The sequence below is a fragment of the Siniperca chuatsi genome, linkage group LG8 (genome assembly GCF_020085105.1).
Source record: "Siniperca chuatsi isolate FFG_IHB_CAS linkage group LG8, ASM2008510v1, whole genome shotgun sequence".
Taxonomy (NCBI): Eukaryota; Metazoa; Chordata; class Actinopteri; order Centrarchiformes; family Sinipercidae; genus Siniperca; species Siniperca chuatsi.
The window spans coordinates 606,443-632,088 of record NC_058049.1 but is presented as its reverse complement, the minus strand read 5'-3'; the positions used below and the strand labels follow the sequence as shown (position 1 = coordinate 632,088).

Below are 25,646 nucleotides of genomic sequence, written 5' to 3'. Positions count from 1 at the left end.
GCCCGAAATATACAGTTTCTATTAACTGTTAGCTAACCCGAGATAAACAGTTTCTATTAACTCTTAGCTAACCCAAAATAAACAGTTTCTATTAACTGTTAGCTAACCCGAAATAAACAGTTTGTATTAACTGTTAGCTAGCCCGAAATATACAGTTTCTGTTAACTGTTAGCTAACCCGAAATAAACAGTTTGTATTAACTGTTAGCTAGCCCGAAATAAACAGTTTCTATTAACTGTTAGCTAGCCCGAAATAAACAGTTTCTATTAACTGTTAGCTAGCCCGAAATAAACAGTTTCTAGTAACTGTTAGCTAACCCGAAATATACAGTTTCTAGTAACTGTTAGCTAACCCGAAATATACAGTTTCTATTAACTGTTAGCTAACCCAAAATATACAGTTTCTAGTAACTGTTAGCTAACCCAAAATGTACAGTTTCTATTAACTGTTAGCTAACCCGAGATAAACAGTTTCTATTAACTGTTAGCTAGCCCAGAACTCTTTTAGCTGCTAAACTGAAGTGCAAACCTGAGCCTTGTTTTTATAACACTACTACATATTTATTTTTTTTTCAACAAAATTGCAGCTACACATTTTTAGTCAAGTTTGGGCAAATTTTTTTTTCATGTGAAAAGATTTTGATCAGGTTTGCCTGAAGTTATGTTGATTAAGGTTTCGGTCAAAGTTTGACTTTGTTTGGGGCCATGATGTTGACCTGGTTGGTCCACTAAACCATTAAACTGACCTTCTGGCTAACCTGAACCAAACTGCTCATATTCCCTGAAAAGGTACAACCTTGTTTTTAATAACAATATTAAATATTTTTCATTTTTGACAACCCATTTTTAGTCAAGTCAGTTTTTGGGGTTTGGTTTAGTTAAGTTTGAATCAAAGTTTCGGTCAAGGTTTCTCATTAACGTGGATAATTGCCTGGTTGAGTCCACACGGCTGTACATTTCCATGTATATATAATAACAAGTGTTATTTTTAGATATAAGTTCAAATATGAGACCTAATTTACTACGTTTAAAAAAAAAAATCTATTTAGTTGTTTCTGTGATGAGTGCAGCTCTGTCACAGCTGAGAGCCGTCGCAGCCTAAATGTTCTTCTTCTTCTGCTCGGCTGTATTCCATATGCTTCATCATTAAAACCGCGGATGCTGTAAGGATTCATATTAAATGTTGAATCGCAGCACCGCTCAGTGGGACTCCAGAGACGACAGATGTTAGTGCAGAGACAATTAATTAACAAGAGTCTGAAACCCAGGGAGAGTGTGGACGTCATGGTCGTGGAGATCTTGTTCTGATCTTGTTCTGATCGAGTGGATCCGCCTGCAGGGTTTTATCTGTTAGAGGGTCCGCGTTGTGTCGACTGTCTGCTTCACCACACTGAGAAGGTAATATGGGATGGATTCGGTGACGTGGCAGCGGAGGTGAACCCAGGCAGGAGGTCTTCCTTCGACTTTAATCTCATTAAGAATATTATTATATTATTGGTGTTCAGGAGGTGACTGATCGCCATGGGCAGGTCAGGGAGGCAGACTGCTCACTGGACCAGCCAGTGGTGAAAAGTGATGTACATTTACTCATATATTGTATTTAAGTATAGTTTTGAGGTAAATGTACTTGGGTATTTCCATTTTATGCTACTTTATACTTCTACTCTACTACGTTGTAAGTGTGTCCTATCGAAGGGGGTGAAAACAAGTATCGCGTATTTTAGATTTGTAATTATTTTGGATCACTTTGTTGATCAGTGTCACATTAAATCTACTTCCGTTCAACGTTGTAAAACTATAAAAAGTATTCACACCCGCTGGAAGGGTTCATGTTTTATTGGCGGTGTATATGGGGAGTAGCGAATGAGTGATTGTGACCCGTGTAGCGAAGTCCTCCAAACCATGCGACCACATAGGTCGTTTGTTCCTACCCTCTAATGCGACCCACAGGAGCGTTTCCTAAATTAGCGCCGGTGGCAGCTTGCGCAGACGACCTATATGACGTTTTTCTGGTGAGGACAGTCTGGAACAAAACTAAATTCATCCAAAATGCAAAAGTGAAGCTATATAGCAGAGTTTGAAGCGCTGTGATTGGCCACTTGATAGTGAATTGCATCTTGGGAGTCGTAGTTGACTTCTCTCCTTCAGTTTTTCTGTCCACAGGCTTCTTGTACTTTTGACTTTTGATCAAAGAACCAGATATTTTATTAGACATATTGATTGATTCAACCAGGAGAGTTTCATGTCCGTCACAAACTGACCACAGGAAAAATCCCTTCTTTACTACAAGAACCAGGGGCGGCTGAAACAACTCCTCCCACTTTGTAACTCTATCGAGGGCACAAAATAAATTGAAGTCCCTTCCGCTTTCTGCCAGAAACGTCAGATTATCATCCCACCACCTTCCTGCAGATGTGACCGTTCCTGCAGCTCAGAGGTTGAAGTCATGCCGAGGTAGCGGCAGCGATGGCGAGGCAGACAGACGGCGTTCTGCGTGACATCATAAGTGGTCACAGCTGGAGGAAGTTTCAAGTCCTGACAGATGAGGATCCATTTATCAGAGACCACCGCAGTCCATGTGGACTGCATGAAGAAAACAGCCCCACTGCTGCTTTAATGGACACACACACACACACACAGTGTCCTGACTGGACCTGTAGTTTATTGTCAGCACTCATGTTTCTACAAATGAGAACCACATTTCCCATCAGCCCTCTCGCCCCCTGAAGAGGAAACATGTTGGCAGTGAATTCTGGGTTTGAACGTCTGGGATCCTGTTAAAAAAAGACATAAACTAGGAATTTCTCGAGACAAATGCTTTTCGATTCCACTCATAGAGAGGCGAAGTCCGCCCCCTCCCCCCATGGGACGGGATATATATACGGTAGTCAATGGAGAGAGATCCCGTTTTTGATCCCGTTTGAATTGAGCAATGAATTTCACACGTTTGTCAATTTAAAAGATATTTTTTGTCAAGAAAGTTGTTGGTGACACATCCCTGAGTGTGTGAAAGTTGTTTGTCGTAGCACCATTTAGTTTTGTGTGAAACCGCTCAGGGAACTACACCTCGCACAATATACATCGCCAGCACCAACATGGCCGTCCCCTGTAACGTTAGCTTATCTGATGTGTTTTATCCAGCGACTCCTGGTCCTTTTATCAGCCGGGAAGCGAAAGAACAACCAAGACCTGTTGCTCACTATTCTGTAACAAATGTAAGGGATCCTTTATATTATGTGTTTATGTCTTTATTGGGCTCTTTTTAACTCTTTAACGTCTATATCGGCCTCAGAAACGTAGTAAGAAACAGGAATGAGGGAGGAAGGTGATCTACGCAGAAACAATCATAAATGTTGTCATTTATTTATGTTTTAATGTTTATAGCAGCCTGAACCTTTAAAGCTTGATCACACCAGCATTTAAAAAATTCAGCAACAGAATCAATTTCTCTCAAAACACAGCTTTCCTGTTAGCAAACAATCGAGGATCTTTGTGCTCGTCTCCACAGTGTCGTGACATCTTTACACGCAGACATTTTCACTATTTAGAAATAAAGCAACTTCATGGAAACAAGTGACAATAGCAGTGATGATGCTAACAGATCCACCTGGAACCCATCGGCTATTGAATGCGGATAACTTAAAAAGCTAATCTCTCGGGTTCAGAGATTGATAAAAGGCTGAATTGTCGTCAGACGATAGCCGATGAATTCTCAGATTGCATTTCGGCCAAAGTGCTCTGTCTATCTTCAGCTGTTCCTATCAGAAAAAAAGCCTAAAAATATTAATCTAAAAAAAAAAACTGTTAGTATAAAATATATTTTTGAAGGTAACGTTAGCATAACGTTCCTGCTGGTTGACCACTGCACAAAACCTGCGTCACTCTGGATGTTATATTAGAAAGGTCAGCTTGTAAGAAAACCCTGTTGTTCACCATTAAAATATAAACAAGCAAAGCTTCACAATGCAGGATCAGAATTATTGATCGGCCACACAGGATCACGAACAGAGACTCTGAACACCTGCTTGTGCTTTCTCTTTTTCTCTGAAAAATAATGTGTAATAATATGATGATTTTCCATCAGCTCTGTAAACACACTGATCACCAACGTATTGATCACAGAGCCTAATAAACCTGTAGAGAACAGAAGAAGAAAAGATGTTGACTGACTGGTGTTAGCATGTTAGCATGTTCCCAGCTGGATAGGCCTTTAATAGATTTAAAGCAGGCTAAATGTCTTACTAAACATCAGATAATAAAGCTGTGGAAGTATTCCCAAATTACTTGTTTCACTGCTTGTTTGAGGTTAGCTGGTTAGTGTTTGTAATCTCTGACAGGTGAAAACAGTAAAACATGAATTTCCTAAACTTTTCTGCTTCGTCTTCATCTGCAGCTTTTTTTAAATCAGGGGAGACGCTGAACTGTGACTTAATTGGATCTTCGCACTAAAATAAAACCAGATCTGTTTCCGCTCAGCTGCAGGAAGTGACATCAGGATTTTACTGCTCCCGAGAAGCTTTTAAAAAACAAGAAATGTCACTTTGTTTCAGAGAACACACGCAGACGTGTGCGGAGGTTGATGTGATTTAGTGATCTCAGTCGTCAGGGATTCAGACGGACACTCGGGTTAAACCTGACTGCGATGTGCAGTTTGAGTGGAGCTGCTGGTTGTGTTCAGCTTTTCTGCTGTAATGAAGCTGAATCATCTGCTGCCCACATGCTCCACACTCTGTCACCTTCACTGTAAACCAGTCGGTCTGAATTATTCTGTCCCTCCACAACACGCAGCATGTTAACAGTCCGACCATAAACCACCAACGCTAATGTTCAGCAGCTGTGTGTGTGTCTCTGTGTGCGTTTCTGAGGTCCAGCAGCTCTGTGGCTGAATCAGATTTACGGCAAAGAGGCTGTTCGTTAAATAATAAAACACTTTACAGAAGAGAGGCAGCAGCTCTCTGAACAGCTGAGTGCAAATGCATCCAAGAAGCATTCAAGACATTCGAACCACCTCGGGAGGAGGTTTGAGACTCATTGTAGCCAGATGTTGAAAAGGTGTAGATGCATCCGTAATCGTTCCTCCTCCCGCAGTGTAACACGTCAGTAATCGGTCTGTGATAATATCCAGACAACAGCAGCTAAAGTTTAAGCTAAAATCCCTGAAATGAGCCGTTTGTTCTGCGTCTCAGTGTTTGTTTGGTGGCTCGTTCAGCAAGCTAACGTTCAGGACAAGACGTGTGTTCATGTTTGCAAGTCAGATAAGAAGCAGACTGTAGTTGTGTTTGTTGCACATTCGGCCTGTAGCATACAAATTAAATTGAAATATATGTGTGTGTGTCTGTATTGAGTTGTGTAATTATTTATTAACCATACTGTTCTGCAGGTGTAGTGATATCATGCGCTGCAGGTGTAGTGATGTCATGCCCTGCAGGTGTAGTGATGTCATGCGCTGCATGTGTTGTGATGTCATGCACTGCAGGTGTAGTGATGTCATGCGCTGCAGGTGTAATGATGTCGTGTGCTGCAGGCGTAGTGATGTCATGCGCTGCAGGCGTAGTGATGTCATGCACTGCAGGTGTAGTGATGTCATGCGCTGCAGGTGTAATGATGTCGTGCGCTGCAGGCGTAGTGATGTCGTGCGCTGCATGTGTTGTGATGTCATGCGCTGCAGGTGTAGTGATGTCGTGCGCTGCAGGTGTAGTGATGTCGTGCGCTGCAGGCGTAGTGATGTCATGCGCTGCAGGTGTAGTGGTATCATTCAAGAGTCCCAGTCTTGCGGACCGGGTTCGATTCCCGGGCCACGCACATATTTACCATTCAATGTTTACACTATTTGATTTGTTTTCAGTTTACAGACACTTGACATTGTATGTTGTTGGTCATTGTTGCTTTTTATATATATTTATATTTACACATATTTTTTCACCTACTTGTATGTACAAAATAATTCTGTGTTTGATTTTACCCGTCTTTGTTCAGCTTTGTTGTCCATGTTTTCAGCTGTTTGTCTGTCTTCCTGTAAATTGTTCTGTGTGTGACATTTAGAGTTAAATTCCTTGTATGTGTTAACATAGTTGGACAATAAAGCTGATTCTGATTTATGAGAGACTTGATTGGCTGTATCGAAATAAGGTCTCCATTCATAGACGGATACCAAACTGTCTTCTGTCGAATTACTGCAAAGTCACGGGGTGATTTACAGAGCAGATATGTTGCTGTAGCAGACAAAAAAAAGCTATTTAATTTGAGTTGGACTTTAAAACCAGCAGTGATCTTCAGACCGGCGGTGGCGTTTCCCCCACAGAAGGCGTCAGTACGGTGGCCTGTTGTGTTCAGTGTCGTCCTGCAGCAGCAGCTGGTCTCTCGGAGCCCCAGCGGCCCAGAGAGGAACGTGGGAAGCAGAGGGGATCTCTGAGGGCCATCGGGAGGCCCCTGGGAGAGTTTTAATGGAGGAGATATTAACCTGAGGAGCAAAAGACGAGCAGAGATTCATCTGGACGAGTCTGTTCGCGGGAGGCTGTTTACAGACAGTAATCACATGTTGGACAGTTTCTTTAAGTGGTACTGTCTGTATCCTTGTTTGTACTGAAAGACTATTAGAGCAGGATTTCAGCTAATTAATCAATTAAACCCCCAAATCTGTCAAATATACCACACACATAACAACAAAAGCTGCCAGAGGCTTATAGTTCAGTTTGATTCCTCCAGTTTTACTTCACTCTTCTGTTTCTGAGTCTTATTGTCCTCTAATGGATTCAAGGTGACTCTCTATCAGCTCTGATCTCATGGTGCTTCATCATCATCATCACAGAGACATATGTGTGAAGTTCAGGAAAAATAAGACGTATTTCTGCTCTTTCTGTTAATTGGTGGAGCACCACGCTGCTGCCAGCGATGAATCTGTGAGTCATGTGATGTCGGGTTTGTGGAAGAAGTATTCACATCCTTTACTTGAGTACAAACACCTCACTGAGAAAATACTCCACGACAAGTCAAAGTCATTCAAACCTTACTTTAGTAAAAGTATATAAGTATTATCAGCTATCAGTAAAACGCTTCCTGTCAGTGTTTATTATATCTGATGTTTCTGGATTCATATTCCTGCTGCGTTAATGTGTGTGTTGCATTTTACTGCTGCAGATGTTTCAGGTTGAGCTCATTTTAACTGCTTTATATCCTGTTGGGCAGTTTAATCTGCAGCAATGCATTATGGTCTATAAGATCATCACGTGTTTGCAGCATCGCCGTCCTGCGAGAACCACGTATCAGAGAAACAGCCTGTTTTCAGCTCTGTGACGATGCGTTTTCCAGCTGAAAGTTGCATAAAATGAAAATACTCGAGTAAAGTACGAGTACCTCGAATTTATACTTAAGTACTTAGTTGCGTTCCACAACCGGGTTTGTGTAGGTTTTCCTCAGGCCTGTTTTAGATCTGGTCTTTAACCCATGAGGGCAACATGTAGACCACCTGAACCTCACCTGAACCCCCATGTGGTCCAGACTGAAAACAAACTCTGCCGTTCTCACTGATCACAAACATCTGATCTGAGTCAAAAGCGAATCCATCAGAAGTTGGAAGGTGACAGGGAGCAAACAGGCGGTTTGTTTGGCAGCAGAGCGACGACTCTCCGTCTGAATATTCATCAGCACCACCTGCCCTCCTGCACACTGTTCAACAGCAGCTTCAAAGTGTGTGTGTGTGTGTGTGTGTGTGTGTGTGTTGGCTCGTTTAGAGGATTTTATTTTTTCCTCGTCGCCCCTCGGAACGACCCCGGCGGTCCGAATCGCTTTGAAGCGGCGAGCCGAAGACCTTCTCGTGATCGGCGAGTCGTCCTTCGCCCGCCGCCTTTCATCGCCGTCTGCAGCTTTTCTTAAACGAGGTCCTCTTCCATCCGGAGAGCCATCTATCAGGATGAAACAAATGAGTCATTACGGCAGTTTACAGTCCGTCCCGGCAAGGCTAATTCTGCCCTCCTCCTGAAACGTGTGGGAGTTTTTAATATTGTGGAGAGAAGAAGAACGTGTCATCCTGGGACTACTTTGGCTTTTCATCAATCTGCCATTTCCTTTTTTTTTTTTTGGGAGGGTGTTGTTATTTTTCTCCCTCTCGCCCACACTGACTGAGAGGAACCGCGATGCAAAGACACAGAACAAAGCTTTTTTTATTGTAGTTCAGTTTAAAAATCTGCTCTTGTTTTGGGCAAATCTCACAGGAAACTTGGACTGCACAGAGGTGGATGTTTTTTCCAATAAAAGCTCTGGGAATATGATGAAATCTCTGTTATGCACGTTGAAGTTTTGCTCCTCTTTAATTTTGCTCTTCTTCACACAAATTGGATATAAAAGTTATGACGTGTTCTTTGAACCATTTAAAACAATAGCTCCTCATTAGCTGTCAGTGTTCACTTCAGGACAAATTGTGAATATCTTTAATGAGAAAGTCCAAATACTGTTCAGCAACAGATGCAAAAAATTCAAATTAATATTGTCAGTATAACAGGCAGAGAAAGTTAAGGCTAACACAACAGCTATAAATGTTAGTACAGGTCAGCTAACAGTTTAGCAGCTAAAACTGTGAAGTAGAAAAACAACAGGGTTTTCAGAACATACTAAAAAAACACCATGTTGACATTTACACACAGTTTCAGGTTAGCTGCTTATCTGAAATCAGGCCCGTGGGAAGAAATAATAGTGAAAAATATAATATACCAATCTCAAAGACAAGCCAAAAACATGAAATACAAAAGCAGCTGGGAATTTTAGAATACACTGAATTACATTATGTTTACACACAGTTTGGTCCAGGTTAGCTAACAGTTCAGTTTAGCAGCTAAAACTGATTCAGGTTAGCTAACAGTTCAGTTTAGGAGCTAAAACTGATTCAGGTTAGCTAACAGTTCAGTTTAGCTGTTAAAACTGATTCAGGTTAGCTAACAGGTAAGTTTAGCTGTTAAAGCTGATTCAGGTTAGTTAACAGTTCAGTTTAGCTGTTAAAACTGATTCAGGTTAGCTAACAGTTCAGTTTAGTAGCTAAAACTGTTTGATTCAGGTTAGCTAACAGTTCAGTTTAGCAGCTAAAACTGTTTGATTCAGGTTAGCTAACAGTTCAGTTTAGCTGTTAAAACTGATTCAGGTTAGCTAACAGTTCAGTTTAGCAGCTAAAACTGTTTGATTCAGGTTAGCTAACAGTTCAGTTTAGCTGTTAAAACTGATTCAGGTTAGCTAACAGTTCAGTTTAGTAGCTAAAACTGTTTGATTCAGGTTAGCTAACAGTTCAGTTTAGCTGTTAAAACTGATTCAGGTTAGCTAACAGTTCAGTTTAGCAGCTAAAACTGTTTGATTCAGGTTAGCTAACAGTTCAGTTTAGCTGTTAAAACTGATTCAGGTTAGCTAACAGTTCAGTTTAGCAGCTAAAACTGTTTGATTCAGGTTAGCTAACAGGTAAGTTTAGTATTCCTAATACGAATTAATGCAAAACTAGAGGATGCAATCATGAAATATAAATAATTCTCTTTTGGTTTCTGATTTTTTTTTGTTCTCTCAAAGGAGAACACAGAACAGCATATATGTTGCATAGCAGACACAAACATGCTATTTAAATTCAGTTAGACTTTAAAACAGTTTGGCAACAGGTGTAGAAATTCCAAAATAGTAATGTCATTAAAACACGGAGAGAAAGTGAGTCTGCACTATGTCAGGAAAAGAGACAACATCCAAATTTGTCAAAGTAGATGTCAGTGAGAGTTAGCCAACAGCATGATGTGCTGCCTGTGAGATGTGGTTGAAAGTCCCAGGGAAAAGCTGGTAAGTGGACCTTGAGTTAAGCTTATTTTGTCCAAAAACAGTTGGTACCCTCAGACGGAGAATGTTCAGTGTGTTACCTGTAAATCCTGCAAGTTAAGCAACTGTTTCAAACGATTTATTTCCTTCAAACCCTCAGTTGAAACATCTCGATGAGAGTTTTACTGAAAATATGTCGACACAACTGGAGAACATCAGTGACACGAAGAGGAGGAGACGCTTCACTTCCACCTTCCCTCTGTTTCCTCTCACGGAGAGAGAGAGAGAGATTATAAAGAATGACTTCCATCTGGACAAAGAGAGGACTGTGTGTGTGTTTGGGGATTTCTCTCCCTGTAAAACATCTGGAGAAACAATCTGCTGTAAATAAGCAGCAGCGACTCGCTGCCACCCGATAAATAAAAAGCGAAGAAGCTGCAGCCGCTTTCTGCTGAATCTACAGGACACACACACACACACACACAGTGGCGTCCTCACGCTTGTACATTGTTTTCCTCGTCGTTCGGCTGCTGAGATGTGATGGATTCGTACGCACAGTGGTGTTGTACATGTGTTTCTGCACAGCAGCAGCTTCTTCCTACCCGATCCTGTTTGGGCATACTCAACACATTTTTGTTTCTCTGTTTCACTGAGTGTGTTTTTCAGAGATTCATCCGTTTGTACTAACACGTCTTCATGTTTGTGTTTGATGATGTGAACAGTATCCTGCCGTGGATTTTAAAGAATAAGCATGAAAATATACTCAACCACAAGACATATGTGACTGTGTTTGCTCCTCTGTCCTGTTTAAAACATACTTATTTATTATTGAATATCAGATTTGGATTTAGTGTTGTTACTTTGTCGAAAATACAGTTTTTATGCACATATTGGTTCAGGTTAGCTGACACTTCCTTTTAGCAGTTACACTAGTTTGTTTCAGGTTAGCTAACGGCTCCGTTTCACAGCTGAAACAGAAAAAACAGTACTCTAACAGCATTACTATCTACAGACAGGTGGCGCCATCATGAAACCAGCAAATATAAAATAAAATGCGCTCCTTTTGGTACCAATTTCGTCTCAGAACAGAACCCAGAACATAACTTACAGGACGAAGGTGCATCGCTGCCACCATGACAACAAAATACTTCTTTTCTCAGTTTAACATTTTCATCTCATAACTAAGATTTCATGTTGTGACACATTTTTCTCCTCATTACACACCAAATTATTATGTTTTTGTTACAAAACTTCTCACAACCTTCTCATAACCCTTCTCGTTATGATGACACACCGACTTACCTTTCTAGTTACAACATAAGTTGGTTGTTCTTATAATAAAGTTCCAAATGTTTAAACAAGGAACTGAGTAACTTTTCTTTTGTCATATTGTGGGAGCAACAATGTCGGAGTCATCGATATCAGGCTGGGCCACACACACGCGATGTACATGTCTACACCTGAACTCATCATGCGCTCTAACAGCCTTTAACAAGCACGTGTGTGTTTCTGACACACAGATATTCTTCAGTGTGTGTTTTAAAAGAGGCCTGATAACGCACACACATCCCCGCGTCCCCACCGGGCCTCTCTTGGCGTGCTCTCCCATAATTCCTCTTGTCCACACCACAAAGCGTCCTCCCTCAGCAGCCTGCAGTCCATCAGAGAGAACAGCGCCGAGCCGCCGCCATTACAGCGCACCGTGGCGGCCTCGCGGGAGCGTGGAGCCGCCGCTCTGCCTCTGAACTCGAACACACGCTGCTGTTTGTGTTGTTGTTGTTGCTGCTGTTGTGTTTGCTTTCCTGCGTTCAGATCGACGTTCTACACAAACAGCGAGTTGGCTGCTTAGGTTGGCAGAGACGCAGGTTGTTAATTATGTTTTCCATGCCAAGCATACAATCACACGGTAATTGGAGTTGGAGCAGAGGATTGTGGGAGTGTAGTGAATGATAATGACTGTGTGGTCATCTGCATCATCATCATCAGTATCATCAGCAGCAGCACGATGAGCCGAGACTCTGAGAGCAGGAGGGCGGAGAGGAAACCAGACTGAGCCTGGACACACTTTAAACATACCAACACGCCGAACATACGACACGGCGAACATACGACACGCCGAACATACGACACGGCAAACATACGACACGCCGAACATACGACACGGCAAACATACAACACGCCGAATATACGACACGGCGAACATACGACACGCCAAACATACGATACGGCAAACATATCAACACGCCGAACATACGACACGGCAAACATACGACACGGCGAACATACGACACGGCAAACATACGACACGCCGAACATACGACACGCCAAACATACGATACGGCAAACATATCAACACGCCGAACATACGACATGGCAAACATACGCCACGACAAACATACGACACAGCAAACATACGACACGCCGAACATACGACACGGCAAACATACGACACGCCGAATATACGACACGCCCGAACATACGACACGGCAAACATCGACACGCCCGAATATACGACCACGCGAACATACGACACGCCAAACATACGATACGGCAAACATATCAACACGCCGAACATACGACACGGCAAACATACGACACGGCGAACATACGACACGGCAAACATACGACACGGCAAACATACGACACGCCGAACATACGACACGCCAAACATACGATACGGCAAACATATCAACACGGCGAACATACGACATGGCAAACATACGCCACGACAAACATACGACACAGCAAACATACGACACGCCGAACATACGACACGGCAAACATACGACACGCCGAATATACGACACGGCGAACATACGACACGGCAAACATACGACACAGCAAACATACGACACGCCGAACATACGACACGGCAAACATACGACACGCCGAATATACGACACGGCAAACATACGACACGCCAAACATACGATATGGCAAACATATCAACACGTCGAACATACGACACGGCAAACATACCAAGACGGCGAACATACGACACGGCAAACATACGACACGCCGAACATACGACACGCCAAACATACGACACGGCAAACATACGACACGCCGAACATACGACACGCCGAACATACGACACGGCGAACATACGACACGGCAAACATACGACACAGCAAACATACCAACACGGCGAGCATACGACACGACAAACATACGACACGGCAAACATACGACACGGCGAACATACGACACGCCAAACATACGATACGGCAAACATATCAACACGGCGAACATACGACACGCCGAATATACGACATGGCGAACATATGACACGACAAACATACGACAAACATACCAACACGGCAAATATACGACACGCCGAACATACGACACGGCAAACATACCAAGACGCCGAGCATACGACACGACAAACATACCAACACGGCAAACATACGACACAGCAAACATACCAACACGCCGAGCATACGACACGACAAACATACGACACGGAAAACATACGACACAGCAAACATACCAACACGCCGAGCATACGACACGCCAAACATACGACACGGAAAACATACCAACACGGCAAACATACGACACAGCAAACATACCAACACGCCGAGCATACGACACAACAAACATACGACACGCCGAACATACAACACGTACCATACTCACTCACTCCGTACTGGACCTAGGAAAGAGAGACAGCGAACACTAACCAGCCCCCTCCTTTCTATAATGACTCAGCTAATGTTGAAATAAGATGGAGGTAGTAGATGTGTTGCTCATTTCCTGCAGTACTGACCAACTCTGCACTGAACTGTAGCTCGTGTAGCACTTTTCACCTTTTAGCATCTCATATTTTCTTGTAGGAAACTCACATGTATGATCTTCCCAGTGGCTCCTGAATGCAGCAGCAGGTCTTCCTTCCCATCATCACCTCAGTGTTCCAGCTGTGTCGGGAGTCACCGGGCTCCGGCGGCGGCTGTGGCGAGCTGCTGCAGGGGGGAGAGGGTGGTGGCAGATGGCGGCGGCCCCGGTGGGAACCAAACGGCCACTTCGACTGCCACCCCTGCCGAGAGGTGAGGGGTTTCCTGCGCAGAGCAACAGGGGCGAGAATGATGTGGAGGGTGAGCCGGGCCTCGCCTCGACATCCATCAGGGCTCAGTGTTAATGAGGGGAGGGGGGAGGAAGGGAGGCGGGGGAGACACGATGAGGGAACATGGAGGTGAAAGAAGACAGGAACAGGTGAAGGAGCGAGGGAGGTGAGGCTCAGGGGGGAGATGAGGAGGAGAGAGGTGAGAGATATTAGTGATGGTGATAAATAAGAAAACAACAGGAGGCAGAGAGCAGAGAGAGAAGGGATGATGCAGCAAGAAAGAAGAGTTAAACAAAAAGACAAGAAGAGAAGAAGACAGAGGGCGAGACTAAATGATGGAAGACAGAGAGATGAATATCAGGAAAAAGAGTTCAGACCTACTGCGCCCAACAATTCCCTGAATTTGTTGTTTTCATAAAATGCTAAAAGTTGTTAAAGTCAAATCATAACTCACTGGGACTCGTGCAAGAATCACTAGTGCAAACCGATTCCCACAGATTTTCTTGTACGAATTAAATTTATGAGTTGTCCAGACTCATCGTACGAATGTCGACCTCGCAGTTTGACTTCAGCATCATAATGCCTTCATTACGAATGAATTTGGAGTTTAAATGTTACAGAAATCAACCCAAATAATAATAAAAGATTAAACTAATATTCTAAAGTTTTCGAAAGTAAAAGTACTCATTAGGCAGCAGAATGGCCTCATCGTGTGCAATATAATCTAAATTATCAGATTAGTAGTACTAATGTATCACATGTAAGCGGTATTTTAATATTGTAGCTGGTCGAGGTGGATTTTCAACTACCACACTTTATATACTTTTTAAGTTTAACCCTTAATATATCGTTTTGGAAACTCTATAGGTTTTCTGTGTAAAGTGTGAATCTGGAAATAACTGAAGCTGTCAGATTAATGTAGTGGCGTAGAAGTATGAAGTAGCTTAAAATGGAAGTACAATTTTTACGCACTTTACTTAAGTCCATAGGTCGACTACGTACTTAGTTACTTTCCTGGTATTCTGCCGTCCATCTCTGTGACATCACACCAGCTTGATCGCCTCCCACTTACGTTATGGGGCGCTTTGATTTAAAAAGACGTTTCTTGTCATCTAACTTAATGTCGAAGCATCGACAGAGGTAATATTTTGTCACTCGTACTGACACGACTACATTTGTTACGTTTTCGGCTGCTGATTTCTGACAGCAGGACTGACTGCAGCTCTGCAGTGTGAAATTCTTCGTTTTATACTCTTGGTAACATTTTTGTGAATGAAACTTGCCCACAAACAGAGCAGAAGAGGCAGCCTTGTATTAAATCTGACGATGTCGCACCCACTCAGGAACTGGTGACATTCATCAAGTCGAAACAATTTACTGAATCTGGTTTAAAATAAAAAATATGACAATGTTCGTGCACAGGCCCACTGTCGCCCTGTGGACAGGTGTTCCTCAGGGCTCGACTTCGGGCTCCTGTCAGTTTCGGACGCACAGAAACTTCTCCAACTTTAGAGGAAGAGAAGAAAAAGCTGCCTGCGATCAGAAGTTATCCTCCGTCCCTCCAGGAGCTTCACTCCATCACCTCTCCCATCATGCCTCACCTGACAGAACATTACTGATGCATTATGGGATCTGAGGGAGGAGGCAGAGGGGACGCAGAGCTTCATGAATATTTGATAAAACATGAGACGACCAAACGGAGGTCGTCAGGAGACGAGGAGGGTCATCAATATTACATCAGAGCGCCACATGGATCCTGCATGGAGGAAACTCGCTCTCTTTATTTCTTTTCTTTGTTTCAGGGAAATTCAGGGAAGTTGGACCAAAAACATAGTTTCACAGAGAGAAAAGAGTTTATCCTCAGCCCACCTCACACTGCTGTTTCTTCTTCTGGTTGGATCAGAAAACCACAGAAGAAGAGTTTGTTCGCTCTTTGTGGTATTTCAACACTTTCAAACAGTAATAATGTGCGTGATTTACTGTTCTCACACCACAAAGTGACAGTGAAATTCATTTGTGTCTTTGGGATAATAAGCGATGCTAGTAGCTTGGTGACGTAGCGACTACTCGCAGGGCTAGCGGCCAAGCTAACGGGACAGTGAGTTCACATACAGTTCTTTATTCAGAAAACATTATGACGTCCTCCTGACTCCCAACTGTGTGTGAACCAGCAGTTTATACTCTGACAGAGGAGCTTCAATACAACTGCATGGTGACGCTCAGCTAATAAGCTACAATAGCGTCCTCCATTTTGGACTCTCCGGCTCTCCGTCCCCTCGGAGCAAAGTCGTGTGTCGAAGTTCACCAAAGTTTAATTTGACACCAAACAAACTGTGGGGATTTGCTTCGTTCCCACGAGTGATTCCATCGAAATTAGCCGATCTCTAAATGCTGCTGTGACCGAACCTTTGCTCAACCTGCAGCGGATCATGTGATCCGTCAGCTGATCTGAGCGCAGGTCTGATGATAACTCTCCTCTGTCTTATATTTAAGTCGTAAATAAGTTTCCCATCAGGTCAGTGTTGGTTTGTCCCTCTGAGGCTTCCCGTAATTACACTCTGTTATCTTTACTGTCGGAGCGTCTGCAGTCCTGCGGGACGAGGAGGAGGAGGGGGCGGAGGAGGGGGCGGCGGTGGCGGAGGCGGTGTTGCCGTCCTGCTGCGTGTCACGCTGCAAACAGGATGATGCTGAGCTCTTTTCACGGCAGCTTAACGTGTTTTGTGTTTAATGCGTCTTTGTGCACGTCTGATGAAGACGTGACTTTACGGTGACCGAAGCTTCCGCGCTGATAACTGACTTTGTTAATGAAGATTAGAGACAAATCCTGCAGTTGTTGAACAGTGATGAAACATGAAGCTGTGAAGGTGATCAGAGAGAAACATTTTAATGAACTTTAAGCTCTAAAGAAGCAGAAAAACCTTCTGTGAGCTTTGTAGAATAAACAAGATTTAAAGGTCTTACTTTTCACGTGTTCATACAACATATTACTGTTGAGACTCTTCTCCGTGACCACTGCAGGGTGACTGTCAGGCTGCAGTGACCTTTGACCTCAGGGGAGTCTGGCCAGTACTCATATTTTTAGATTTAAATCAATTTGTATTCCTCGTGTGTCGGTCCGGCTGCTTTTATACATTTATTCAGGATTTATACTCTTTCCCCACAGCAGCTCAGACTGATGGGAATCACCTGCTTGTGACTTTTTAGCCTGAAGAGTAAGAACACGCTCGACGTCTGGCTCCTCCCAGCCACTATATTAAGCGCGATGTGGAAAAAGGGGCGAGGCGGGGGCACCGGTTGTGCGGGGGCCTATGTGATGATGTATGGGAGGTGGGGGCAAAGGGACAAAGACCAACACTGATACCCAACAATATAGCAAAAGCTCTCCCTTCCTGTTTCTGTCAGCTTCTAAATGTTGTTTTGGTTTCGGTGTGTGCGCTGGACTGCGTCTCCGTATCATGTGTGCAGGACAAGAAATGAGCCCTTAAACGTCTCACGTTCAGGTGAAGCTGACGATGAAGAGGTAAACAGCTGAATATCTCCTTAAACGACGAAGTGAAGCCTGAACGTCGCTGCTGCTCCTCAGTCTGATCTCAGCTGTTAAGCATTCAGATTTCATGTTTGTTGCAGTGGTCTGCTCACAAATCTGGCAAATTAAGAGAAGTTTGAGGCGTTACATTTTTATTATTTTTATTACGGATGGAAGCTGAGTTCATATTACGAGCTGTGTGTAGATTAAAGCTTCCTGTGTTTTAGTGAGAAACACTGGATGTAAACATGAAGCGTTTTAAGGATGTCGTGTAGGATCAAATCAGATAAACCGTATTTATCCCACTCAGGTGGAGAGAAAGAGCTTTACAGATCGTTAAAAGACTAGTACAGTAAATACATTATGAACATCCTCTACACACTGATGAATCACAAAAAAATAAAATGTACTAAATACTATATAAACCAACATAAACAGCAAATATGAAGTGTATTGAGGCAAAAATAGTCACAAATTAAGTGAGGAGATGATGTTAAAATGTGACACCTGAAGTTACTTTTCTGTGTTCAGCGAGAACAAAAAACATCCGAATCCAAAATATCACCTGATCCGCTAACTGTTCCGGGAAAAAAAGCACCAAATCATAACTAAAATAAAATATATGAAAATCTATTAAACACACTGTGACATTTCCAGAGACGAAACGACAGCAGCATCTACCCGACAACAGACGAGTCATCAGCAGAGTCGGACGCTGACAGACGATTGGAGCAGATTTACTGTCGTCCAAAGTTTTACAGTGAGAGATAAAAACACGCTAAGGTCATGTTTTATTTATTTGTTCCATCGCCATCATAATTAGCAATTTAAATGACGGTGCTACATTCGGAAGAACTATTACGTTGAATCGTCCCGCTGGGAGCCATCAGGCTTCAGATAAACCAGCAGAGGGGCCCAACCTGAGGTCCGCGGCCCCGCAGGAGGTCGCTGACGGCCGGTGGAGCGTCTCAGTGTGTCAGCAGGTGAGAAACTGCTCAGGTTTTAACGACGTGTTTCATTTTCTGCTTCTTTAAAATCTAACCAAAGATGCCCTTCTTTCAAAATGAACGCGGTGCGTTCAGGGACACAAATGAACGTAGACATTTCCTACGACGTGTTGGATGCAGCTGGACAGCAGGAACACAGAGAGGCCCGACTGTAAACACGGAGGAGAGAAACGATGTAAAGATGACTCCGCTGACGCAGGAGAAACTGGCCACGGCTGTTTTTGTTTCCCGCAAAACTGTGAAAGTTGTTTCATCTCGAACTTCTGTTGAAGCGAGAGAAAAACTTGATTTGTTGCCACGACTTCCTTTAAAAAGGATGAATAACATTTCGGCCTCGGGAGCGAGCTGTAAACTCAGACGTGGAACAAATGATCGGATTGTGTCGAGCTCCCGATCGGGCCGCACGTTTGGGTTCAGGCGAGATCTCGTTGCGGTTCCTAAATAAAAGATCTACGCAGATAAAACTCAGACGTTGTCCACACAGTGACAGAATCTGCATTTCATCCGAGACCGGGAGCTAAACGAGGCTCAAAGCCCGCGTCGAGCTGCAGAGACGCCGTTACGTGCAGTCGCTTCATCCACTGATGATGTGAAAATATTGATTATAGCAGCTTTAAATATTGATCATTTCTGTACAAGCATGCGTTCATTTTTATCGCATGTCAGATATCAGCGGATGACCGGCTCTCGTGGAGTCGTAGGTGTTTAGATTTACTCTTAAAGGGGCAGTTCGGCCCAAACTCAGAAACCCGTCCCTCCTCTCACCTGCACAGCTGTTCACTCACCTGGACGGAAGCTTTGGAGATGTCAGACCCCGCATGAAGCTGCTCACAACAAACCCGAGGAGGATCTTCAGCACCCGGGTCCGGATCTCTGCAAACAGACGCTGCTGTTGAGTTTTTCAGATGTAGTTTTTTTGGCGCCGTGTAGTCCCGTTATATTCGAAACATCTCCACGGATGGATAAACAGCTGCACAGGTGAGAGGAGGAGTTTGGGGCGAACTGTCCCTTTAAGAGGCTGTGGATCGTTTTCTCAGCTGTCTCATTCAGGTTTAGGAGCCGCTGTATGAAAAGCGTTACATAAATTAACTCGATTAATATTTCACTGTAATTTCACTTAGCGGTATTGTCTTTCAGAGGGGGGACGTCCTCCATTTTAATGACAAAACAAACCGCCGCTCAGACAAAACACTCGAGTTAAACATTGATGCTCCTGCAGATGTATATCCAGACAGAAGAGCAGGAGTGGAGGGAAATGGGGCAGAAACCCGAAGCAGGAGCTCATCGGGTCTGGAAGACTAAGTGCTCGCGGAGCATCGTCCCACCGAACATCCATACTTAATGCAGAAACATCCATTTGTCATCTCCGACTGCGTGACTCTGTCAGGGCGCCGAGAGACGGCGACAGACGCGTCAGGGTATCGTTAGTATTGTTAAAGAGTTTGGAGGGATTGTTCCTTTAAAACCCGCTGCAGAAATCACTTCCTGTCAGAGAAGCGCTGTTAATAAACTCTGACTCTCCTCCAGCAGCAGATTCCTAATTATCCCCTCGGGACACATGTTGGACACCCATCAGCTGATTACAGACACAAACTGCTTTTAATCACTTGATGGACGAGTGTCTGAATCCACATCAGACCGAAGGTTTGTCCCGTTCAGGTCCGTCCGTCCGCTCGTCTGATGGGAGGACTTCAGGTTGTTTCCTGCATCGGTTCTTTACGTCTGAAGTGTGAACGCTGTTCGTCTTTTGTTAGAAATCTAAAAGTCGTGGCTCCAACCAGCCGTTCGTTTCTCCATCTGGGGAAAGCAGAATACTATCAGGTCACGACTAATAACCAAATCTTTTACAACTGTAACTTAAAGCTTTTTTTAACTTACATAAAACGTACATAAAGGACATTTTTAACCATGAAAATAAACTTGTGCAAACACTTTAACATGATGCAGGAAGCCTCTGCTACGCAAAAATAAAACAAATCAGTCCAAAAGGGGAAATGTAATATTCTACAAATTTCAACAAGATTAATAAAAGAAAATAATAGATAGCAAAATGAAAAATTCAGCACTGAATAATGTGAATGTAACGGGACGCAGGTAGCCCACCGCTAGTCGACCAAACATTGGCAGTGCTAAGCTACCGGTGACCGTAGACTAGCTAATAGAGCACAAAGCAAACAAAACATTGGCAGGGCTAAGCTACCGGTGACCGTACACTAGCTAATAGAGCACAAAGCTAACAAAACATTGGCAGTGCTAAGCTACCTGTGACCGTACACTAGCTAATAGAGCACAAAGCTAACAAAACATTGGCAGGGCTAAGCTACCGTGACCGTACACTAGCTAATAGAGCACAGAGCTAACAAAACATTGGCAGTGCTAAGCTACCGTGACCGTACACAAGCTAATAGAGCACAAAGCTAACAAAACATTGGCAGTGCTAAGCTACCGGTGACCGTACACAAGCTAATAGAGCACAAAGCTAACAAAACATTGGCAGTGCTAAGCTACCGTGACCGTACACTAGCTAATAGAGCACAAAGCTAACAAAACATTGGCAGGGCTAAGCTACCGGTGACCGTACACTAGCTAATAGAGCACAAAGCTAACAAAACATTGGCAGTGCTAAGCTACCGTGACCGTACACTAGCTAATAGAGCACAAAGCTAACAAAACATTGGCAGTGCTAAGCTACCGTGACCGTAGACTAGCTAATAGAGCACAAAGCAAACAAAACATTGGCAGGGCTAAGCTACCGTGACCGTACACTAGCTAATAGAGCACAAAGCTAACAAAACATTGGCAGTGCTAAGCTACCTGTGACCGTACACTAGCTAATAGAGCACAAAGCTAACAAAACATTGGCAGTGCTAAGCTACCGGTGACCGTACACTAGCTAATAGAGCACAGAGCTAACAAAACATTGGCAGTGCTAAGCTACCGTGACCGTACACAAGCTAATAGAGCACAAAGCTAACAAAACATTGGCAGTGCTAAGCTACCGTGACCGTACACAAGCTAATAGAGCACAAAGCTAACAAAACATTGGCAGGGCTAAGCTACCGGTGACCGTACACTAGCTAATAGAGCACAAAGCTAACAAAACATTGGCAGGGCTAAGCTACCGGTGACCGTACACTAGCTAATAGAGCACAAAGCTAACAAAACATTGGCAGTGCTAAGCTACCGGTGACCGTACACTAGCTAATAGAGCACAAAGCTAACAAAACATTGGCAGTGCTAAGCTACCGTGTGACCGTACACTAGCTAATAGAGCACAAAGCTAACAAAACATTGGCAGGGCTAAGCTACCGGTGACCGTACACTAGCTAATAGAGCACAAAGCTAACAAAACATTGGCAGTGCTAAGCTACCGGTGACCGTACACTAGCTAATAGAGCACAAAGCTAACAAAACATTGGCAGTGCTAAGCTACCGGTGACCGTACACTAGCTAATAGAGCACAAAGCTAACAAAACATTGGCAGTGCTAAGCTACCGTGACCGTACACTAGCTAATAGAGCACAAAGCTAACAAAACATTGGCAGTGCTAAGCTACCGGTGACCGTACACTAGCTAATAGAGCACAAAGCTAACAAAACATTGGCAGTGCTAAGCTACGGTGACCGTACACTAGCTAATAGAGCACAAAGCTAACAAAACATTGGCAGGGCTAAGCTACCGGTGACCGTACACTAGCTAATAGAGCACAAAGCTAACAAAACATTGGCAGTGCTAAGCTACCGTGACCGTACACTAGCTAATAGAGCACAAAGCTAACAAAACATTGGCAGTGCTAAGCCACCGGTGACCGTACACTAGCTAATAGAGCACAAAGCTAACAAAACATTGGCAGTGCTAAGCTACCGGTGACCGTACACAAGCTAATAGAGCACAAAGCTAACAAAACATTAGCAGGGCTAAGCTACCGGTGACCGTACACTAGCTAATAGAGCACAGAGCTAACAAAACATTGGCAGTGCTAAGCTACCGGTGACCGTACACAAGCTAATAGAGCACAAAGCTAACAAAACATTGGCAGTGCTAAGCTACCGGTGACCGTACACAAGCTAATAGAGCACAAAGCTAACAAAACATTAGCAGGGCTAAGCTACCGGTGACCGTACACTAGCTAATAGAGCACAAAGCTAACAAAACATTGGCAGTGCTAAGCTACCGGTGACCGTACACTAGCTAATAGAGCACAAAGCTAACAAAACATTGGCAGTGCTAAGCTACCGGTGACCGTACACTAGCTAATAGAGCACAAAGCTAACAAAACATTGGCAGGGCTAAGCTACCGGTGACCGTACACTAGCTAATAGAGCACAAAGCTAACAAAACATTGGCAGTGCTAAGCTACCGTGACCGTACACTAGCTAATAGAGCACAAAGCTAACAAAACATTGGCAGGGCTAAGCTACCGGTGACCGTACACTAGCTAATAGAGCACAAAGCTAACAAAACATTGGCAGTGCTAAGCTACCGGTGACCGTACACTAGCTAATAGAGCAAAAGCTAACAAAACATTGGCAGGGCTAAGCCACCGGTGACCGTACACTAGCTAATAGAGCACAAAGCTAACAAAACATTGGCAGTGCTAAGCCACCGGTGACCGTACACTAGCTAATAGAGCACAGAGCTAACAAAACATTGGCAGTGCTAAGCTACCGTGACCGTACACTAGCTAATAGAGCACAAAGCTAACAAAACATTGGCAGTGCTAAGCTACCGTGACCGTACACAAGCTAATAGAGCACAAAGCTAACAAAACATTGGCAGGGCTAAGCTACCGTGACCGTACACTAGCTAATAGAGCACAAAGCTAACAAAACATTGGCAGTGCTAAGCTACCGTGACCGTACACTAGCTAATAGAGCACAAAGCTAACAAAACATTGGCAGTGCTAAGCTACCGGTGACCGTACACTAGCTAATAGAGCACAAAGCTAACAAAACATTGGCAGTGCTAAGCTACCGTGACCGTACACTAGCTAATAGAGCACAAAGCTAACAAAACATTGGCAGGGCTAAGCTACCGGTGACCGTACACTAGCTAATAGAGCACAAAGCTAACAAAACATTGGCAGTGCTAAGCTACCGGTGACCGTACACTAGCTAATAGAGCACAAAGCTAACAAAACATTGGCAGTGCTAAGCTACCGGTGACCGTACACTAGCTAATAGAGCACAAAGCTAACAAAACATTGGCAGGGCTAAGCTACCGGTGACCGTACACTAGCTAATAGAGCACAAAGCTAACAAAACATTGACAGGGCTAAGCTACCGGTGACCGTACACTAGCTAATAGAGCACAAAGCTAACAAAACACAACTAACGTAACATTATCTGAACATCAGTAATGTTGCGTTAGCTTAAGATACTGAAATGCTGTTTAATGCAGGAGATTTATGTCTTTAAATGAATAAAGTTAAAGGAAGCTGTTGTGAAGACGTGGAGGACGCAGCTCCTGTTCTTCAGCAGCAACTACAGCTAAACATTTAGCATCAGTCGCTTTAAACGTTAATTATATTTCGCTGTCGGTTTTCAACAGTTTGGTTTCACAAACTGGTTTGACATCATCAGGACGACCCCGTAAACCAGATGCTCGCCGCTGACCGACGCAGACCTGGACCAGATCCCTCCCGAGTCTCTGGATACAACTCGGGCCAGAGGTTTTGTGTTCTGGGCCTGAGGTTCAGAGTCTAAGACCCTCCACTCCGGAACAGCCTGCCAGACAAAACTGAGGGCCTCTCTGAGCATTTACATGAAACTACACACAAACATTAACGCGCGGCGCTCTGCAGATCCAGAATCAGTTGATTTCAGCATCAACAGACACACAGGTGTTTAAATACAGGTGAACAACTAACGAAACAAACGCAAGAGAAACATTATTAGAAAGGAAAGAACTTTAAAACTGCCTTAAAGATGTTTTCTGTTTTACTTGAAGGTTTTGTTGCCCGTTTCAGTTGTCTAGTTTTTAGACTCATCTCTTGTGATTTGCACGTTATCAATGCATCAGTTGAACTCGTATTATTTATTGATTTGTTTGGACATCTCCGCTCCCCTCGTCAGCTCTCAGACTGTAGGCCAGCCGGAGGAGAAAACTTCAGGTGTGATTTCGGAGGTCAGACGGTTTCTGACGAACACGAGACGTCTGTCTTTCGTGTCTTCCGGCTGAAGACGAGCACTGAAGCTGCTTCGATGAAGACGATCCCGTTCGTCTGCAGGAGACTGTGATAAAATCAGTCAAACTCGCTTCAGGGATTTTTAATTTCTCCGCACTGAATTATAATTGACTCGGATTTAAATCGGCTCCTTTATTCAGTTGATTTCTCTGAAACGTCTTGATGTTCTTCCATTTGCTTTCAGTTCTTTGGCTCACGATCTTCGTCCTGATGATTGAATGTGACTGTGAACACTTGAAACTACAGTTCCTGATCTGAAGAAAGGCTGGCTGCATTATCGTTTATGATCCTGTCTTCAGCTGCTGTGGTTTTTAATAAACTACATTTTCTGTAAACGCACGGAGCTGTGAAATGTAAAATGTAAAATGTGAAATGTAAAATGTGAAATGTGAAATGTGAAATGTGAAATGTAAAATGTAAAATGTGAAATGTAAAATGTAAAATGTAAAACTGTTCATTGAATTTGAAAAATACATAAATGTACAATAACCAGCTGATATTTCTCAACAATACAAACACTCGGATTGTTTCAGACTGAACAGATATTAACGTCAGATATCATCAGCTGTTTTCTGACCTTCATGCAGTCTGAAACTCAGTGTTACACATGCGGCCTGTGGCGCCACCTGCTGCACCGCTGCAGTACTGCAGTACTACTGCTGTACTACTGCAGTACTACATGTACTACTGCTGCACCGCTGCAGTACTGCAGTACTACTGCTGTACTGCTGCACCGCTGCAGTACTGCAGTACTACTGCTGTACTACTGCAGTACTACATGTACTACTGCTGCACCGCTGCAGTACTGCAGTACTACTGCTGTACTACTGCTGTACTGCTGTACTACTGCAGTACTGCATCTACTGCTGTACTGCATCTACTGCTGTACTACTGCTGCACCGCTGCAGTACTGCAGTACTACTGCTGTACTACTGCTGTACTGCTGTACTACTGCGCAGTACTGCATCTACTGCTGTACTGCATCTGCTGTGCTGCTGTACTGCTGCTGTACTACTGCTGTACTACTGCTGTACTACTGCAGTACTGCATCTACTGCTGTACTATTGTCCACTTTACACACAGT

At 43.7% G+C, this 25,646-nt stretch overlaps 1 long non-coding RNA gene across 3 annotated transcripts in view; it reads left to right on the top strand.

Annotated features, from left to right (window-relative positions):
- LOC122880587 overlaps window positions 1-25,182 on the top strand; it is a 69,397-nt gene extending 44,215 nt beyond the window's left edge. Inside the window, exons 4-5 of one of the 3 annotated variants that reach the window (XR_006378975.1) lie at window positions 13,616-13,825; window positions 24,747-25,182. This is a non-coding gene — a long non-coding RNA (uncharacterized LOC122880587). Of the gene's footprint in view, window positions 1-13,615; window positions 16,390-24,746 lie in introns of those variants that run through there. The other 2 variants (XR_006378976.1, XR_006378974.1) reach the window with 2 other exon arrangements.
- Window positions 25,183-25,646: the final 464 nt, after the last annotated feature.